At 43.4% G+C, this 19,588-nt stretch overlaps 1 long non-coding RNA gene across 1 annotated transcript in view; it reads left to right on the top strand.

Moving 5' to 3' along the window:
- The window catches only part of LOC126980998 (uncharacterized), a 31,930-nt gene extending 18,935 nt beyond the window's left edge, over positions 1-12,995 (top strand). Inside the window, exons 2-3 of the long non-coding RNA XR_007733702.1 lie at positions 1,501-1,607; positions 11,321-12,995. This is a non-coding gene — a long non-coding RNA (uncharacterized LOC126980998). The remainder of the gene's footprint in view (positions 1-1,500; positions 1,608-11,320) is intronic.
- The last annotated feature ends 6,593 nt before the right edge of the window (positions 12,996-19,588 follow it).

Here is a 19,588-nt window from a genome sequence, read left to right as displayed (position 1 = left end):
ATGGTGTGTAGGCTATGTATGGCTGTAGATGGATGATAACCTGAAAAGGAACTCGCAGGTGTGTGGAGCCGGAGTCAGGGTCGGGAGTTGCCAGAGTCGCCTACTTATGGCCGGAGTCGAAATCGGAGTCGGTAAATGTATCTCCGACTCCTTTACAAAATGCGTGATGATGCGTGGCTGGCTGTGGTGTTGTGTGTTGTGTGGCGGGGTTTGGTATGCCTTCCACTGTACTGCAGAAGAGGGCAAGGGGGAGGGGAATAAAGTTTGAGTGCGAGTCACAACCTTAAAATTTCCTGGAGTCGGAGTTGGAGTAATTTTTTTTTATATCCAATTCCACACCACTGAGAAAGCAGGCAAGAGGTATAAAGGGGTTCGTGAAGTGAGTGGCAACAGTGAGAGGAAAGGTTCATCGGGGTAGGTGGATGGATGCATAGCGAGGTTGTCAAATGGTTAGTGGGTTAGCTATGTTCGTAGTGATGATGGTGCTAGTTGGATGATCAGAACTAGATAGAGTCGGTGAGGTAGGTGGGTGAGTTGATGGATGCATAGTGTGGTTGATGTGACAGTGGAAGGGTAAGTAGATGGATGCAGGGGCTTTGATGGGGTTGAAAACTGATGTGGTGGATGAGGGTAAGGTGGTAGGTTAAGTAGGTGGATGACTGAAGTGATGCAATATTTGGTTTTAGTGATTGTGGAAGGATCGATGAGAGTGTGGATGAATAAGGGAGCTTGGGAGTAATGCTTTATTGATCAGATGTATGACCTGTGAACGGATGTTGGGATTCGTACGGGTGAATAGCCGGGTAGATGTGTGTTAGGAGAAGGGGGTTGGGGGGAGGTTGGGCTGTGTGTAACGGGGCGGGGCGGCGGGGCGGGGTGGGGCAGATGAATGAGGGAGGGAAAGGTAGGTAGGTAGGTGGTGTAGTTCATATGCAAGCGACATCAAATTAAACCGCCCATTCATCTGTTTCCGGGAAGGGCATGAAGGAAGGCGTGGATTTTATTCACATTCTAAAATAATAATGTTACACTTGCATGAGATTTTTTTTTATGCATTCGTCGCGTCGCCTCGTTATTTTTCTTTTCATCGCTCTTAATAACGCGAATGAGTACGTTGGTTACTTTCTTTACACTCAAACCTCAACTACGTGTGAGTGGCGGTGTGACGTTTGAGTATTTTTAGAGAAGGAGGAGGAAGAGGAGGAGGGAGTGAAAGTAACGTTGCATATTTTTTTTCTCTTACTTTCACATTTAGTATTTGCTCAATTTCAGATTTCTAGCGCCTCAGAATCCGAGTCTAATTACTAGTGTTATTTGAGAGAAAACAGTATTCCATGTACATGTATCTCGTGTTTTTTTTCATTTTAAATAGGTGTATACGTATGTTATTTCATCTTAAAACACACACACACACACACACACACACACACACACACACACACACACACACACACACACACACACATCGTCGGCATTAATAAGTCTACTTTTTCTTTGCAGGTCTTATCCGGTGTTCTCCTCCTCCTCTTCTGCCCACTCCCCCCCTTCCGTTGTGGGTTGGGACCAATCAGCGCAGCATTAGCGGGGGATGGCCAGGCACGCGTCAGGTGAGGAAGTCGTGTTCTGCAGAATTCCCGGTTGTCACGTCTATCCCTGTGTGCTCCTCCTGCCAATCCGTAGAGTAGCTACCTGATGGAGGCTGGAGATATAACGGGGACATACATCACCGTATTTTTTTTTTACGTGCTGTCTATAGCTTCCTTTTCGCCTTTGGTTTATTGATAAGTTGCCAGTAGTGCTCCTGTGCTCGATGTTGCCTTACATAACCTTATTTTCGTTTTCCCTTTAGTCTGAGGCTGAGCAGACGTCACTGTGCTATGAAGGCTTCCATTTTTGTCCTGTTATTGTGTAGTTGAATTAGTCTGCTCGGTGGTGCCTTATAAAACCTCATCTTCGTTCCCCCTGGAAGTCTGAAGCTGGGTCGGAAGAAGCATGTCACTGAAGGCAGTCGTATTATTTTATTTCCTGGAAGTGACGTAATGCAGACTTGTTATATTTGCGTCTCAGGTGGCGTCCTATTATTTTGTGCTCCCTTACGTCATTAAACCTACTGGGGCTACAAGAATCTTTCCTTTTGCCTTTGAGCAGCTTCTTGCTTATTCGTTCAACCCATTTATTCAGTTGTATTTCCCTTATTTCCCCGTACCTGCCGAGCTTAGAGAGTGCCAGCAAGGAAAGATGACTGTTTTCCCTTGTTAGGTATGAATGTCACATAACGTCTAGTATCCTTAGAAAAACAGCCCCTTTTGAACTGGTTAATCGCTGAAGTTAGTGTTTATTGAAGATCTGGACAGCGTGTGGGTAACCTCCTGCCACCCCGTGATGGTGTCCACGGGGTCACCATTCCTGCATGCTGACCACTCGGCCACCGCCTCCTGATCTCCCTCTCTCTCTCTCTCTCTCCCCTTCTCTTCCTTCTCTTCTTCCTCCTCCAATATCTCGACCTTTGAATCCGCTTTTTGTGGAAGAGAAGGGAAAAAAATAAAGTAGGAGAGCTTATTGGACGGGACTAGGAAATTAAATATAAAATAGAGTACGTTTTGTCTACTCACTTGGAAGTTACGCTGAAAAGGATCATTGAACTGTACGAGTGTTTTTTTCGCCTGGTTGACTAGATCTTGTATTTTAAATAAACGAGGGCTTAAAACACTTGTCAGTGAAAGGTTATGGAACACACACACACACACACACACACACACACACACACACACACACCTGAGCTTCCCACAAAAATAGTCTAGGCATAATACAATATAACCAAATCAACACACACTCCCCCCCCCCCCCCAGCACGCCAGGGGTATACAAATGTGGTGCCCGATTAAATATTCGCACACCAGAACAATGAACGAACACTCCTACTGTCTCTCTTCTTCCTCATGCCTTACCCTCGCCAGTAACCCAATTGCTATTCTTTATATAACCTTGATTAAAAAAAAGTGCGACAAGGCTGTGATCTTAGACCTTATCACTTTGGAGGGGAAATATGTGCCAGTGATTGGGATGGTGAGGGTGGAGATGAAGGGAGAAATAAAGTAGCAGATTGAATGAGAGGGTTACGCTGGTGGTAGAGTGTGTAGGAAGGTCATATGATTTGGTGATTCATTGCGGAATAGGTTAAAATAATGCAGGAATAAGGGAACCATGCAAAGGGGGGAGATATGAGATGACTGGTGGTGATGAAGGGAGAGATGAAGGATGGGTAGAAGGAATGAGGAAGTTTAACCTGTGATGACGGAGAGTGTAGCAAGGACATACGATCTGTAATTCATATTGTGAGAGATGACGTAGATGTATGGCTGAAATGAGGGAGGTGCTGAAGGGAAGCTGAAGGCGAGGGAAGAAATGAAAGAGGAGTCGATTGAGGTTGAAGAAGAAGGGAAATAAGAGGGTTATATGTGTATCAAAAGGCGTAGCAGGACCTTGTGATCGGAGACTATACCTTTCCGAAGAGCTGAAGTGGACATAGGTTTTAGAGAGGTAGTGCAATAGGAAAGGTGGGGATGAGGAGAGAGTTAAAGGAAGGGGGGAGTGGAAGGAAACGCGTGCAGCAGCCAGTGTGCAGAAAAGCCATGGATCTCAAACTTTATCCTTTTGTTCCCTGTGTTTAGCGTGACTCAAAGACCGCTGCTAAAAATAACCTCCTAATCTTCCTCTCCTTCCCCATCCCTCCCTCCCTCGTTTTCCTCCTCCTCCTCTTCCTCCAGTATCTCGACCTTTGAATTCGCTGTTTGTGGAAGAAAAGTGAAGGAAATAAAATAGGAACGCTTATAGAAAGGGACTAGGAAAGAAATAATAAAATAAGGTACGGTATGTCTGCCTGACTAGATCTTGTATGCTTAAAAAAAAGGGCTTAAAACACTTGTCAATGAAAGGTTCAGAACACCCACCACACACACGCACGCACACCTGAGCTTGCTGCATAAATTCTCGAGGCATAATAAAAAAAAATTTTAAAAAAATATATATAGACATGGACGCCGAGAAATGGCAACGTAAACATCAACACTGACTCTGTACATCGCTAGCAGGTAAATTTAACCAGGTAATCCCTACACACACACACACACACACACACACACACACACACACACACACAAACACCTGCTGTAATCGATAATTATAGTGTTATGGTGAAATTATTGCCTCCACCACACTGTTACCACCATCGCCAACACCACCACCGCCACCACTACCACCAACTCCACCACCTTCACCATCAGCATCATCACCACCACCGCCGCCACCATCAACACATCAAGACCATTCCCCTCACTCAGTCTTTCATCTGGTTATTAATTTACACACATATTCGCCGCTGTTCGTTCTTTAATCGCCGCTCCGTCAGAGGTGATTCATCTTCGTGATCGATTTTCCGGGTGAGCGCTGGCGTGTGCGAAGGTATATGAAAGGGGGGGGGCGCGGTGTGTGTGTGTGTGTGTGTGTGTGTGTGTGTGTGTGTGTGTGTGTGTGTTGTCTGATGTTATTGTTCGACTTTGTATATATATCTTTTTTTTATTGTTTTTTCCATTCTCAGTTTTTGCATTTTTTTTCTTCGGTGACAGTATTGTTTTATATTTTTCGGCGGATGGAGTGACATTCCTTTTTTATTTTTCTTCTATGGACTGCAACAAAATATAACCGTGTTCCTGTTTCTCATTTTATTTTGTGGGTAGTAACCTGTCTATACCTCTACTAATCTACCTGTTTTGTGGTGGGTATGTGTGATGTGGGAGTGAGTGGTCGGGAGATGCGTTGAGGTGAGGAGAAGTGAGCGATGTGATAGGATGAAGTGTTTCCTAATGGTCCTCAGACGGGATGATGAATGGAATGGTGAGGGAAGAAAGATGTGTTAAATGTTGGGTGGAGGAGGGTGTCATCTGGTGTTGAAGGTATTGGGAGGTGAAGTTAAGTGTGCATGTGTGTCGATGATGATGGGGGTAAGAATCTGTGTGGTGAAATCGTCTGAGTGTGGTGGATATATATATATTGATTTTCTTTTACAGTAAAGGATACAGCTCAAGAGGAAAAAATAATGAGAAAAAAGCCTGCTGATCACTGCCCCTATAAAAAAAAAGTGTAGAAAAGTGGCCAAAAGTGGATATGTTTTTGCGTTAAGTGACATGGAGAAGAGTGCAACATTTATTTTGTGTGTGTGATCCTTTAGCGTACGAATCTTATCTTAATTTTTCTGGGCCAAGGGAAGTTACGGTAGTCCAACTTAATAACTGTGAAATAACGCTCATAACGTAAACTTTAATAAATGCTCGGCGTTAAAACCAACTTAGGATGTAACAAGTGTGTGTGTGTGTGTGTGTGTGTGTGTGTGTGTGTGTGTGTGTGTGTGTGTGTGTGTGTGTGTGTGTGTGTGTGTGTGTGTGTGTGTTTTGGGGAGGGGGGTCGTATTGAAGCGGCATGTGGAATGGTGTATTGTGGAGAATGATGTGTGATTGTGTAGTAAGCTGTGTGGTGTGGTGTGTGTGTTGTGGTAAGTGTGGTGTGGTGTGTCTGGTGTGGAGTGTGTGGTATGGAGTGTGTGGTATGGAGTGTGTGGTGTGGAGTGTATGCTGTGGCGTGTGTGTGTGTGTGTGTGGTGTGTGTGTGTGGGGGGGGGGTATATCAGTGACGTGAGTAGTAGTTGCGTGCGGTGTGTGTGTGTGTGTGTGTGTGTGTGTGGGATGTGAAGTGCTGTGGTGTGTTGCGGGGTGTTGTGCAGTGGAGTGTGTTGCGCACTACTCATTATTACGCTGAAGTGACCCTCTCGTCTCGCGAATTATTATCCGGTAATTTATAAATCTCTTCAGTGGGCGGAGAGGAGTGGGAAAAAAAGAAATAATGCTGAAAAATTAATAATAGCGGTACGATTTTATTTATAACTTATCACCTTACCACCTCCACCACCACCATCACTACCAACACCAATGATAACAACAACAAAATCATCATCACCACCACCACAACCACCATCAACAACAACAGTAACAATAACAACATATGCATGAGAGGAAAGAGCTGGGGGGCGGGGAGTACGGGGAGTCGAGGGGAGAGGTCGAGAGGGGAGTGGAGGGGAGGCTCGAGAGGGGATGGGGGGGGTAAATAGGGGGAGGGCCAAGGGGGGGGGGGGTCCTCAGCTGATCATTCATGCAAGTCACTGTTGGCTCGTGAAATGACTTCATGCATTGTCGATCAAGCTGCATCTCCAGTAATTACTCGTCCCTGCCCCAAGTATGTATCTCTGTGTGTGTGTGTGTGTGTGTGTGTGTGTGTGTGTGTGTGTCTGTGTGTGTGTGTGTTTCCTCTCTGTTTTAATTTCGTTGCTTCACCATGACTTTTATTTCTCTATTCTTTTACTCGGTTCGGTAAATGTTTCTATGTTGACCGATTATTTTTAAAGATTAATTGCGTTTCATTATTTTCCGCCCCGAGGAAGGGAAGGAGGAAGGAAGGAAGGAAGGAGAGAGAGAGCACGTCGGCCGGCTTGAAATAAGACTCTGGAAAAGAACTCACAGCTTAGTTTTTGTTCTTCTTTTATCTTCTTAAGTTTTCCGGGAACGAGAGGAGTTGCCTGTTACTTCGCCTACTTCTCCGCTTCCTATTATTCTTTTTCATTTTTCTATGTATTTACTTTTATTCGGTTTCTGTTTTCTATTTCTTTATTTCCATTCATTTTCAGTTTTCATTTCCCTCCTACTTCTTTTTCCTCCGCGTCCTTCTCTCTCCTCCATTTCTCTCTATATATTTCCCTTCTCCTTCTCCCTCCTCCTCGTAACGACAACCTGCTTCTCACCCTCCCATTTTCTTCTCCTTCTATCTTCATATCACCCCTCCCATTGCAACTAATCTCCATCCTCATCGTCCTCCTCTTCCTCCTCGTCCTCGTCCTCCTCTTCCTCCATCTCCTCTCCCCTTCACCTCCTCCTCAAACACCACCTCGGGCGCCCTTCTGCCCGTTTTCTCCAACTGGTAGATTAAACAGAGGAAAGGCAAACATACGGGGCGCACCAAGACCTTTTAAAACATTCATTGGCCACCTTCAACCAAGACCCATTCTGGTACGGCGGCGCCCGGGCCAACACGCCGCCTCCAGAGCACCCCCGACGGCCGTTTCTGACATATTTACCGGCTAGATTTTCGCCTCTATACCCTAAGGGGCCTCCACACCCACTCCCTTCATCTTGCTACCCGCCCCCGCTCGGCCCCTCCTCCCCCGTTTTTAGATTACGCGGGTCAACATTGCTGGAAAATAATCAAACATTTACCCCGTCGATTTGTCAAACATTGTCAGATCCAAAATGGCCGGAGAGAAGGAAAGGGAAAGAAGATGAGGAGGAGGGATAGAAGGAGGAGGAGGGGGAATTGAAGGTGGATGAAATGGAGAAGGATGACTTGGATGAGGAAGACATGGAAAAAGCATGGTAATAGGATATGAAAGAGGAGAAATGAGAAAAAAAAGCAAGGGATGAGGACAAGTATGAAAAATATTAATGGAAAGAGGAAGAAAAGAAAAAAAAGACATGAACGTTACATAAGAAAAAGGATGATTATGAGGATTATGAGCAAGAAGAGGAGTAAGAGGACGATGACGATGCGGAGAAGAAAGAAGAGGATGAGGAAGAAGACGAGGACGTTGAGAAGACAGATGACTAGGATGCTCAGGAGGAGGAAAAGAGGGGGTATTATAAAGAGGAGAAGAAAGATTATCAAGAGGAGAGTAAGAGGAGGAGGAAGTAGAGGAGATTGAAGAGGGGAACGAGGAGGAGGAGGACTACTGGGACCAACTGGGAATTATTTTGTAAGCCGAGACTCCCTTCTGATATTTCTTTGCCCCAATCTTTGTTTGTCTCAAGAAAAAAAAAACAAAGAAAAGTAATTCCTTCTGCGCAGCCGGTGGTCGATAAAAAAAAGTTGTGTAATAATAAAGACTTAATATTCATCCCTCATTTTGTAGTTATAGTTGTGAGAACCCTGTGTTTCGTACCCTTTCCTTGCCCTTTTTTTTCTTTTCTGTATTTTTTTTGTTATTTTTCCCTTCCCCACTGTTCTTCCCCTCTCTCTCCGCCCCACAACCTTTTTTTTCAATCTTTCAATCTACCCTTCTCAGTCTTCTCCTCGGTTTGTTCCTCCTCCCCCTCTTCCACAACCTCCTCCTCCTCTCTCTCTTCCTATTCATTATATTATTTGTGACCACCCCGTTGCCGTCTACCTGTTATATATGAATACGCCGTAACATCGTACAATAATGAACCACAAAACAGAACATGTCAGCGTACTACAGCTGGTGCCTACTCCTCTATGCTTCCATGTTTCCTGTACGTCTGCCATTTTTAACTCGCTTCCCCTTCACATTATAATAAGATATTCATTCACCTTTTTGTCCTCTTCGCGTCAGTCAGTCTACCCAGCTCGTCCCTTCTGTATTATTCTCACAAAGCAGCCAATTGTACCTTTTTTAAGACTTAACCTCTGTTAGTTTTTCGTCTCCATTATTCACTACATCACCTGGATTTCCTTGGTTATGTTTCCTAGAAGTACATTAGCTTTGGAAGGAGTATTACCTGTTATGATAAGGGATTCTTTTTTCTTTAAAGGTTCTGCGTCGTCAGCTTCCTTTCTTCTCCTCCTACTTCTCTTCCTTTGCTTTTCTTCTTCTCGTCCTCTTCCATCCCATGCACTTTCCCCTCTCCCTTCCTATCAGAATTCCTCACTCACTCACTCACTCACTCACTCACTCACACTCTCACACTTACTCAATCACTCACTCACTCACTCACTCACTCACTCACTCACTACCTCACTCACTCATTCACTCACTACCTCACTCAGTCTGCAACATCACATTGGATCTGGGAAGAATAATGATAGTAATAATGTGATAATAATAATAATAATAATAATAATAATAATAATAATAATAATAATAATAATAATAATAATAATAATAATAATAATAATAATAATAATAATAATAATAATAATAATAACAATAGTAATGATAATAATTCCAGAACTTATAACCGTCATAACAAGTCATTAACCACTTTGTTGATATTAAATGCATCAAATAATACTGGCGGGGTTTTAATAATTTAAGTGGCATATAACACCTGCATGGTATTACGTAATATCCACTCGTAAATATTTACCCGCTCTCTCTCTCTCTCTCTCTCTCTCTCTCTCTCTCTCTCTCTCTCTCTCTCTCTCTCTCTCTCTCTCTCTCTCTCTCTCTCTCTCTCTCTCTCTCTCTCTCTCTCTCTCTCTCTCTCTCTCTCTCTCTCCTCTCTCTCTTCTCTCTCTCTTCTCTCTCTCTCTCTCTCTCTCTCCTCTCTCTCTCTCTCTCTCTCTCTCTCTCTCTCTCTCTCTCTCTCTCTCTCTCTCTCTCTCTCTCTCTCTCTCTCTCTCTCTCCTGCTTCTTGTTCGTTCTTATTTTATTTTATTTTTTGTTTTTTTTCTTTCGTTTTTTTCTTTCTTTTTTCTTTCTGTACTTCTCTTTTTTTGTGTGTTTTTCTTTCTTTTTTCTAACACACACACACACACACACACACACACACACACACACACACACACACACACACACACACACACACACACACACACACACACTATTCCCTCGAGTGTTGTCTCCTTGCCTCATTTTCCTCCCTCACCCCTCCGTTTCCTCCTACTGTTGAGAGAGAGAGAGAGAGAGAGAGAGAGACTGTATCAAGCTATCGTTTCATGGGTCTTTCTGCCTTTCATAATAGGTTCTTGCCGTGTTTTGTGTGTGTGCTTGTGTGTGTGCGTGTGTGCGTGTGCGTGTGTGTGTGTGTGTGTGCTGTGTGGTACCATCGGCGCATCCCTGGCATCGTGTAGTCGGTGGATGAAAATATTCAAAAGTGTTTACGAACTGAAATCTAAAAGGCGAATCTCATTAACTGTTATTAATGAGGCGCATATTCCGAACGTATTCATTAATTCATTGCTTACCGGCTATCTCTCTCTCTCTCTCTCTCTCTCTCTCTCTCTCTCTCTCTCTCTCTCTCTCTCTCTCTCTCTCTCTCTCTCTCTCTCTCTCTCTCTCTCTCTCTCTCTCTCTCTCTCTCTCTCTCTCTCTCTCTCTCTCTCTCTCTCTCTCTCTCTCTCTCTCTCTCTCTCTCTCTCTCTCTCTCTCTCTCTCTCTCTCTCTTTTTTCCATTGTTTTCATAGCGTTATTTTTAGATATGGCATTTCTTACTTTCTCCATTCGTTATTATATTTTATTATCTTATTCCTTCTCCTCTTCCTCCATGTCCTCCTCCTTCTCCTCATCATGTTTATTCTCCTCCTCCTCATCTTTCTCCTCCTCCTCCTCCTCTTTTCTCTTTTTCTCCTCCTCCTCTTCCTTTTTTATCGTCATATGTCCTTCATCATCATATAATTGTTCTTGTTCTTCGTGTTCTTGCTCCTTTCTTATTTTTTCTTAGTCCTCTTCCCCCTCCCTCCCTTTCCCTTCCTCTCTTTTCTTCTTCTTCGTCTTCGTCTTTTTCTTTTTCTTTTTCTTCGTTTTCACTTATTCTTTGTTTTTTTCTTCTTATTTTCCTCCTCCTCCTCCTCCTCCTTCCCCTCAACCTTCCCCCCTCCCTTCCTCCTGCTACTCTTCTTCCCGCCACCCCCTCCTCCTCCCCTTTCCCCCTCTCCTCCTCGTCCTCCTAACGAAGTTAATATCCGCGCAAACAGAGACACCTGTGGGTATTTACCTGTCCATTAGCCCCAAACCTGTTACCTGATGCTTCCCGAATTCGCGGAAAAGTATGCATGTTTTTCTGCGGCCGCTTCCTCCCAAACGTCTAATTCATTACTATTTTTTTCCTTTTTTTTTTTTGGTTCAGGAAATTAAAATGTCATCCGCATCGTTATCCGAGCAGCGTTAATTATTTCGGGCTGCGGTATATTTAATTATTATCGGGATGTTTTGTCTTAGTTAGTTTTAGTTTTTATATATTGTTATTTTGTTTTTGTTTCTAGGTTATTTTGGATAAGTTTTCGTTCGGTTCGATGGTATGTTTTCGTCCTCAGTTAGAATGTGGAGTTTTATTCTTATTTCGTGTGTGTGTGTGTGTGTGTGTGTGTGTGTGTGTGTGAGAGAGAGAGAGAGAGAGAGAGAGAGAGAGAAAGGAAAGATAAATGAAGGGAAAAGAGGTTAATATAGAAGATTTTAAGTATTATGAGAGAGAGAGAGAGAGAGAACCACCTACTTGTACATTATTCCACATGGCCTCCACTGTATCGTTTAATTCCCTTCCAGCCTGTCTGTCTGCCTGTCTGCTGGTGTCTGTGGTCGAGGAGCGAGGCACAAAATTAAGCAGCCTTCAGCGCGATACATTAATTAGCGGAAGTAATTGATGGGCGGAGGTGTGATCAGGTACCTGTGAGCGGCGCGCGGGGCGTAATGGAACACACCTGAAAACACCTGTCATCAATCTGGGCCGGACAACGCTCGGGTGTCACTCCGGTGCGCCGCGGCTCCATTATCGTGGCTCGTCTTTCCGGAAAATTCATCAAACGTTTATTCCGTCGATTTGTCAAACACTGTCAGATCGAATATGGCTGGAGACAATGGAGAGAGATTTTTAGAAGGGGTGCTGGAGCAGCGTTGCCAAATTGTCGTACTCTGAACATTGCATTTTATCATTTTTAGGCTCCAAGACTGTCGTAACCACACAAATAGCGATAGGAAATTAAAGTTAGCGTGAAAACTGTTAAATATTGATGGTTTTCGTTCTTTTTTGCAATAGTTATCGGTCAGAAACTAAAAAATGCAATGAGCCGAGTACGATATTTTGGCAACTCTGTGCTGGAGGAAAAGAAGAAAGAGAAAGAGGAAGCGGAGGAGGAAGCAGAAAAGGTTAATGTATTAGGTATGGACGTTAATGGGCCTATAATTGCATAAAAGGAAGGATTTTCAGAAGATGAAAGGGGTAATAAAGGAATAGAAGACAGCGAAAGAGGAGGTTAAGGAGAAACCAGAAAAGGTTTGTGTGGTATGTAAGACGTAGGCTGAGGATGGGACAGAGGGAATAAAGTAAATGTAAAAGAGGAGGAGGAGAATGATATGTAAATAGTTAATGGACTTTGGATTGCATTAAGCTAACCTGCAGAGGAGAAGAGGTTGGTTTTACGCTCAAGGGAGTTGGTAGTCTAGATTTACGTAGCTTTTTCATATGTACGTGATACTTGTTAGTGGACTTCATATCTCAGGGCATTTTGTGGCTCTCAAATTCCGTCGCGCTGACTTTCAGAAAGGACTGCTTGATTGGTTTGTTAAGGTTAATCTTTATTAATTTTGATAAACGTCTATAGTTCATGGTTTTGCAATATTTGCTTCGACGTTTGGTTATTTGAATTAATAACAAAGATACCTCAGAATGTACTGCATTGTATAAATGATTCAGTGATGTATCAGAACTTGTAAGAATATATTTATTCAGTTTCGAATAAAAAAATATTTGTATTCGAACTGTAAAAATAATCTTCTCTAAGAGAAGATTATTTTTTTTTACAGTTTTTATATTTTTCGGAGGGCCTTTTTTTCTCACAACAGTGTGTCCATTAGGCATGATTACACATATTAACAATTTACAAAAGACCAATTAAGTTGGAAAGTCAGAGTAATGAAGTGCATCACAAGCTGCAGCACGACGTGGCGTCGGGAAGGTTTTCATGCATCGAGTATCAGCATTTGCAATTATTTTCCAGGTCTGAGTCGTTGAATATTTGTAGTGTTTATTAACACATAAATGGAAGGGAAATTTAAAAACGATCACAATATTTATAGGAAAAAAATATACTTGCGTTCTTCCCGGGCAGCAGGGAGCAGTTACTTGGGTGCACGATTCTTGACTCGATGCAGTAACTTATATAAAAAAAAAGTAAAAGCCATCAATTCTGCTGCATCGGTACAATAAAAAAAAATATCACTATTTATTATCCTGAACATTTCTATATATCAACCACTGATTGAAAAGGTATTTGATTACTAGTATTGCTCCCTTAATAGTAGTATTTTTATGACTATGTATTGGTATATTTATTTCACTTTAATACCAAATGTATCAGCAAATAACAGCAGCACTGCCGAGACTCATAACCTGCAATGAAGGAACCTGAAAGATGCGCATGAATAATTAAATGGAATGCTTCAGGAAAACAACAAATAGCTAACACACACACACACACACACACACACACACACACACACACACACACACACACACACACACACACACACACACACACACACACACACACACACACACACACACACACACACACACACACACACACACACACACACACACACACACACACACACACACACACACACACACACACACACACACACACACACACACACACACACACACACACACACACACACACACACACACACACACACACACACACACACACACACACACACACACACACACACACACACACACACACACACACACACACACACACACACACACACACACACACACACACACACACACACACACACACACACACACACACACACACACACACACACACACACACACACACACACACACACACACACACACACACACACACACACACACACACACACACACACACACACACACACACACACACACACACACACACACACACACACACACACACACACACACACACACACACACACACACACACACACACACACACACACACACACACACACACACACACACACACACACACACACACACACACACACACACACACACACACACACACACACACACACACACACACACACACACACACACACACACACACACACACACACACACACACACACACACACACACACACACACACACACACACACACACACACACACACACACACAGACTCACACACACACAAAAAAAAACATTACCAGCACGACGCATTTGACCTTCCACTAAATCTTTACTTCTCCACCTCCAGCTCCTCCTCCTCATCCACCTCCTCCTCGTCGTCCTCCTCCTCCTGTTCTTCCTTCTCTCATCTCACCTCGTCACCTTGTTAGTGAGGGACGCATCGAGAAGCTGTTTTCTCTAGATAGGTCTATTTTTCCCTTTCCTTCCCCTCTGTCGTATTTATATATCTCTGCATCTCCGTCTCATATTTTACTCTCGTCAATCTTATGGTATTGCTAACATGTATATTGATTTTTAACTGCTTCGTTACTTCTTTTTTTCCTTCTTTTCTTCATTCTAGGACTTGCCCAACAGTCAGTCAGTCTAGTCACCAACTATTTCTGCAATTACGTAGGACTCGTCTAGTCGAATTGTTGTTATGAGAGATACCAGCTAAGCTTAGGCCTTGAGCGCGAGAGTTTTATTCAGTGATGGTGTGTGTACATAAGCGTAAGATAACTGTCGTTGAAAGAATGCAGCTGACAAGTTAGATGCCTATGGATCTTCTTTTGCTTGCATTCATAACACCTGACAAAAAATATGTTTACTCTCCACTTGATGGATATATATTGGAAGAGTGCAGTTGACTATAGTCTGAGAAGTGGTCCTTTTCTACATCTTCTCATTGGCTTGATATCGCTCATGGAGTTTATCTGTCACTCACACATGTTCTCGTGCTACATATTCTGTATTATTTGCCTTAACTTTCCTGTAATACAAGATGTAAAGTTACGGTTGACACCAGTAGAATCAGCAGTAATTCTAAAACTCGCATATATATGTCAAACTTTGGTAAAAGATGAAAAAAATACAAGCCTAAGTAGAAGAACAGCTCCGAAATATGCGTACCATTTATTACATATTATCGACATTTCCAAGAGTCAGAAGCACTGAAATATTCAATATATTCATATAGAAAAAACCCACATGAGCACGATATCATAACAAGATTAAATATGATATAGCCAAAAATATAATAACTTCTAAGACTGTCGCATCCCTCGCAGAGCGGCGCGCACCTGGCCGCGGGCACACACACGGCTAGTGGCTGCTGCTTGCCGGCGCCAGCTTGACTTCATGTACTATGTTTACACTTTCATGGTGCCCCATATTTATATCCGCTTTCATTCTTCACTCCATCTAAGGCTTCTTTAATTACCACTCCTGATATTTGTGCTTAAGAGAAATATGTACCAGAGGCAAAGTCAAATTCTGAGCATGGGAGCGGTGAGGAATGAGCGGCTGAGAGGGAAGGAAGCTTATCATTGTGGTGATACAAAGAATGAGAAGCGTACTCACTACTCGTCCTCCTGACATATGGCTAATATTATGAAGCAGAAAAAAAAATGTTCTAGGGAGGAATAAATCTGGGGAGATCAAACAGACCATCGTGGAAACCTTTCAGTAATGTGAACATGACTGGTTTTGTCCGTAGACTTTTTTCGGTTGAATATTACATGAAATACGTTTGTGTATATTATGTGCATGGAAATATATGTAAAAAAATTATGTATACCATAGTATTTGTATTATGCGCCTCCGTGGTCTAGTGGTCAGCGTGCCTGGCTACCACTCCGCGGGCCCGGGCAGTCGGCGTGCAGCTCACCCAGCCGTTCATCCTCCCTTTCGGGGTGGTCGATAAATGGATACCTGGGGAATCCTGGGGAAGGTAAACTGTGGCAATCCCGGATTTCACACCGGCCCGTGTCCCGGGGTAATTGGTTGTTACCTACCACAGACTCAACGCACAGCTAAATCAAATGCACCCACCTTTACTTTTTTTAAAGTATTTGGTAACTATGCTCCAGAAGCCTGTTGGAAACTTTGCGTAGCAAAGTGCAATGTTGCTTTGTTACTAAACATAAACATTTGGAGGACGACTGACAAAGGAATCGAGTAAATCAGGAGATTTATATCATGAACACTAAAGTAATAGTAACCTGCTACTCGCCTTGAAGATAACATTCTCATGAGAGTTATAATAGTCTCTTCTGAAACCTTGCACCTTTCAAGAGGTATGAAATCAGGGCTGTGAATCACTCAAAAGGGTAGGCGGTGGCTGAGTGGTTAGCGTGCGGGCCTCGCATTCACCGCGTGCTGGATGACGCGGGTTCAAATCCGCACGCTACCATCTAGGATTTTTCAGTCACCGCCGAGTAGCCTAAGACTAACCACATGCTGTATTGAAGACCACCCATCAACCTGGACTCTAGAAGAAACCGTCCAAGTGAATCAAGAATGAGTTCCGGTGGGTAGCATGAGCCAAGGATAAATGGCCCCACTATGAAAACTGCCTGCGCCATGACGGGCTTAGGCCGACCACCAGGCCCCTGAAGAAAGCGTACCGAAACGATAGGCGAACACGTAAAAAAAAGGCTATTATATGCTAATGATAATGATAATGATTACGATAATATTCAGGTATATTTAAGATTTACAGGTAAGGCACTACCCAGAACTCCAGAAAATTCACATACACTAGAGCACTAGGGGAATAGAAAACGGCAAAGAAAGCTAATTGTGGTTGATTTCCCACCAGCATCTGTGATACATCAACGGATCCTATTTCGGAAGCGCACACAGACTGGAACAGGAAGAGACGGGAAAGAAAAAAGGAATACACGTGTTCCCGAAATCTTATTCATAATGAAAACCAATCATATTGTGGTCGGTAACAGCAACATTTTTCGTGGCGGCGCCGCGGGGAAAGGTTCTTCATCATTCAATATCAGGCAATGTACCGTCGCCCGCCTCCACCAATGGGAAGACGCGGCGCCGAAACCAGCAACGCTTCCTCCACTATGAGGTTAGAAGGCACTGAGTGGAGGAGGAGGAGGAGGAGGAGGAGGAAGAGGAAGAGGAAAAGGAAGAAGAGAAGGGGGAGGAGGAGGAGGAGAGAGGGAAAGAAAAAAGTAAAAATAAATAAAGCTAGAAATATAATCCAATTGCTTCGAAGAAAGGAGGAAACTAATGAAACCAGGATATCAGGAGATGAAAGATGGAGGAAGAGGAGATGAGAAATCAAGAAGAAAACACATACTAAGATAAGAAGAAAATAAAGGAAAGGGCAGGAAAAAAGGATTGAAAAGCAAAAAGAAATACACCATACAAGCCAAACACTGTTGGTATTAGAGGAAGAGAACCAAAAGAGGAAGAAACCGAGATGGCAATTTTTAGTAACGGGAAAAACATGAATAAATTCTGAGTCAGCGGCTGCGGCGGGGGAGGAGGAGGAGTAGAAGGAGAAGTAGAAAGAAGAAGAGGAGGAGGAGGAAAGCATATGAATCTGGAAGGGAAATGAGATGGCAGGCACTTCCAATTACAGGACGAGATAACTTTCCCTTTTGTCGCTTTTAACAGATGGTCGTGAAAACTGAGGTGAGCAGGAAGGAGTGGAAGAGAGGGTTTAAAAGGCCGGCTATATGAAGGGTCTAAGGCCTAAACGATACATCCAGTGAGAGGTATTTTGAGAGAGAGAGAGAGAGAGAGAGAGAGAGAGAGAGAGAGAGAGAGAGAGAGAGAGAGAGAGAGAGAGAGAGAGAGAGAGAGAGAGAGAGAGAGAGTGAGTAGGTAGGATAGAGAATGAGGGTTATCAGAAGAAAGAGGAAAGGAGGAGGATATTGAGACAACCAAAGGAGAAGGAGGAGGAGGAGGAGGAGGAGGAGGTGGTGATGAGCCACAGACCTCTCTCCTCTCCTCGTCAGCCACCAGAGAAGAGATAAATGGGCCGAGGAGAAGGAACTCACAGATTGACGGATGGGAGTGATGTTCAGTGTGGCGAGAGAGAGAGAGAGAGAGAGAGAGAGAGAGAGAGAGAGAGAGAGAGAGAGAGAGAGAGAGAGAGAGAGAGAGAGAGAGAGAGAGAGAGAGAGAGAGACGTATATGAGACTGACAGACATAGATAAGACACACAGACAGACATAGATGACAGACAGACAGACAGGCATGTGGGGAGTTAGTGAGACGTCTAGACAGATAGAATAAATACTCGTAAACTTACCTACAAACAGACGCAAGGCAAGGACCAGAAAGTCATACAAATAGCCATTAATAAACATCCACATATACAAAGACAGACAAATAGAGAGACGAACGAGACAATAAAACAGAGCGCCAGTAATTGGAGTAATATACAGACGTTAGCAGAGGCATACATCAGACGAAGGACGAGGGAAACAGACAGACGTAAACTGACACACGCGTTCGTTAGGATAACAATACACGTTTTTACAGACTCACACACACACACACACACACACACACACACACACACACACACACACACACACACACATAGGCGAAGTGAAAGCGTTATACAGTTATAAACAAATGCCTTTTTCTTTCTAAACTGTATTAATTTATGATGAAACGGCTTGGCTTTATGGCTGAAAAAAAGTTTATGGCCCGCGCGAAGGACAGTGTGTCGCCCCGTAACGAAGGAGGAATTAGAAAAAAATAACAAAATGACAACAAGTTTACGTAATAAATAGCAAAGAGTGTGTGTGCGTGTGTGTGTGTGTGTGTGTGTGTGTGTGTGTGTGTGTGTGAGTGTGTGTAAGTGCGCCTGTCGGGCTGCGCGCCTGTACGTGTGTGTTTGCATATAAATTGAAACATTAAAAAAATATAAATCACAGAGCAAATAACATATTTCATTTAAATAAAATTTGTTTGCTCAAAACGTTCAGTATATCACTTAAACGAGCAAGAAGGGAGGGCGGGTGGAGGAGGGAGGAAGTATGAGAAGAGGAAGAGGGTGGTGGTGGAGGTGGAGGAGGGAGGGATGGAGGAAGGGAGGAAGGGAAGAAGAGTGGTGGTAGGGATGGAGGTGAGAGGGAATGAAGGTGGGAGGGAGGAAAGGCGAGCGGAAGTCGGGAAAAGAAAAGTGAGAAACGGAGGAAGGCAAGATACGTGGAAGGGATTGCGAGGGGATAAAAATAATGGAAGGAAGAGTAAAGGACGTAAGGGAAAAATAAGTCATAGAAAAATAAAGGGAGGGTAAACCTTTTTGAGGGAGTTGGAGGGAGAGCAAGAGGGGGGAAAAGGAAAGACTTGGAGCTTTGAAAAAAAAAAAGTTAACCTATGATTCTTGAGAGAGAGAGAGAAAAAAGAACATAGAAGAATTGGACGTAGAAAGAAAGAAAGAAAAAGAAAGAGAAGAATGGACGGTCAGGTGATGGGAGGAGAATAAAGAGGAGGAGGAGGAGGTGGAGATGGCGGCAAGAAAAATGAGGGAGGAGTTGATATTGCCTTCTTCTTTTCTGCCAGTCTTTGTCATCTTTACTTCCCTCCTGCTGTATCTGTATTCCTTTCAACGTTTGGTCTTTGTTTTTCTCCGTTTATCATTGCTACCTCGCTCCTTCCGTTCCCCCAGCTTGTCTCACCGCGTCGCTTTGCTGGGTAGTCTGTCTTCTCTCTTCCTTTTCTTCTGCTTGTTTTCCATTATCCGGCTTCAGTTTTCCTTTACGTTCTCCTACGTCTCCCTCATTCAAGTTCCGGAGGTGTTATTTCTGTTTTCCCAGGAGTTTTTCGTTTGTGGAATTCTCTGACATTTGAGTATCTAAAAGTATCTAATGCCGAGAGCG

The sequence above is a fragment of the Eriocheir sinensis genome, chromosome 46 (genome assembly GCF_024679095.1).
Source record: "Eriocheir sinensis breed Jianghai 21 chromosome 46, ASM2467909v1, whole genome shotgun sequence".
In the NCBI taxonomy this organism is placed as follows: Eukaryota; Metazoa; Arthropoda; class Malacostraca; order Decapoda; family Varunidae; genus Eriocheir; species Eriocheir sinensis.
Note: the sequence above shows the minus strand (reverse complement) of the source record. Positions and strands in the feature narration are given on the sequence as shown.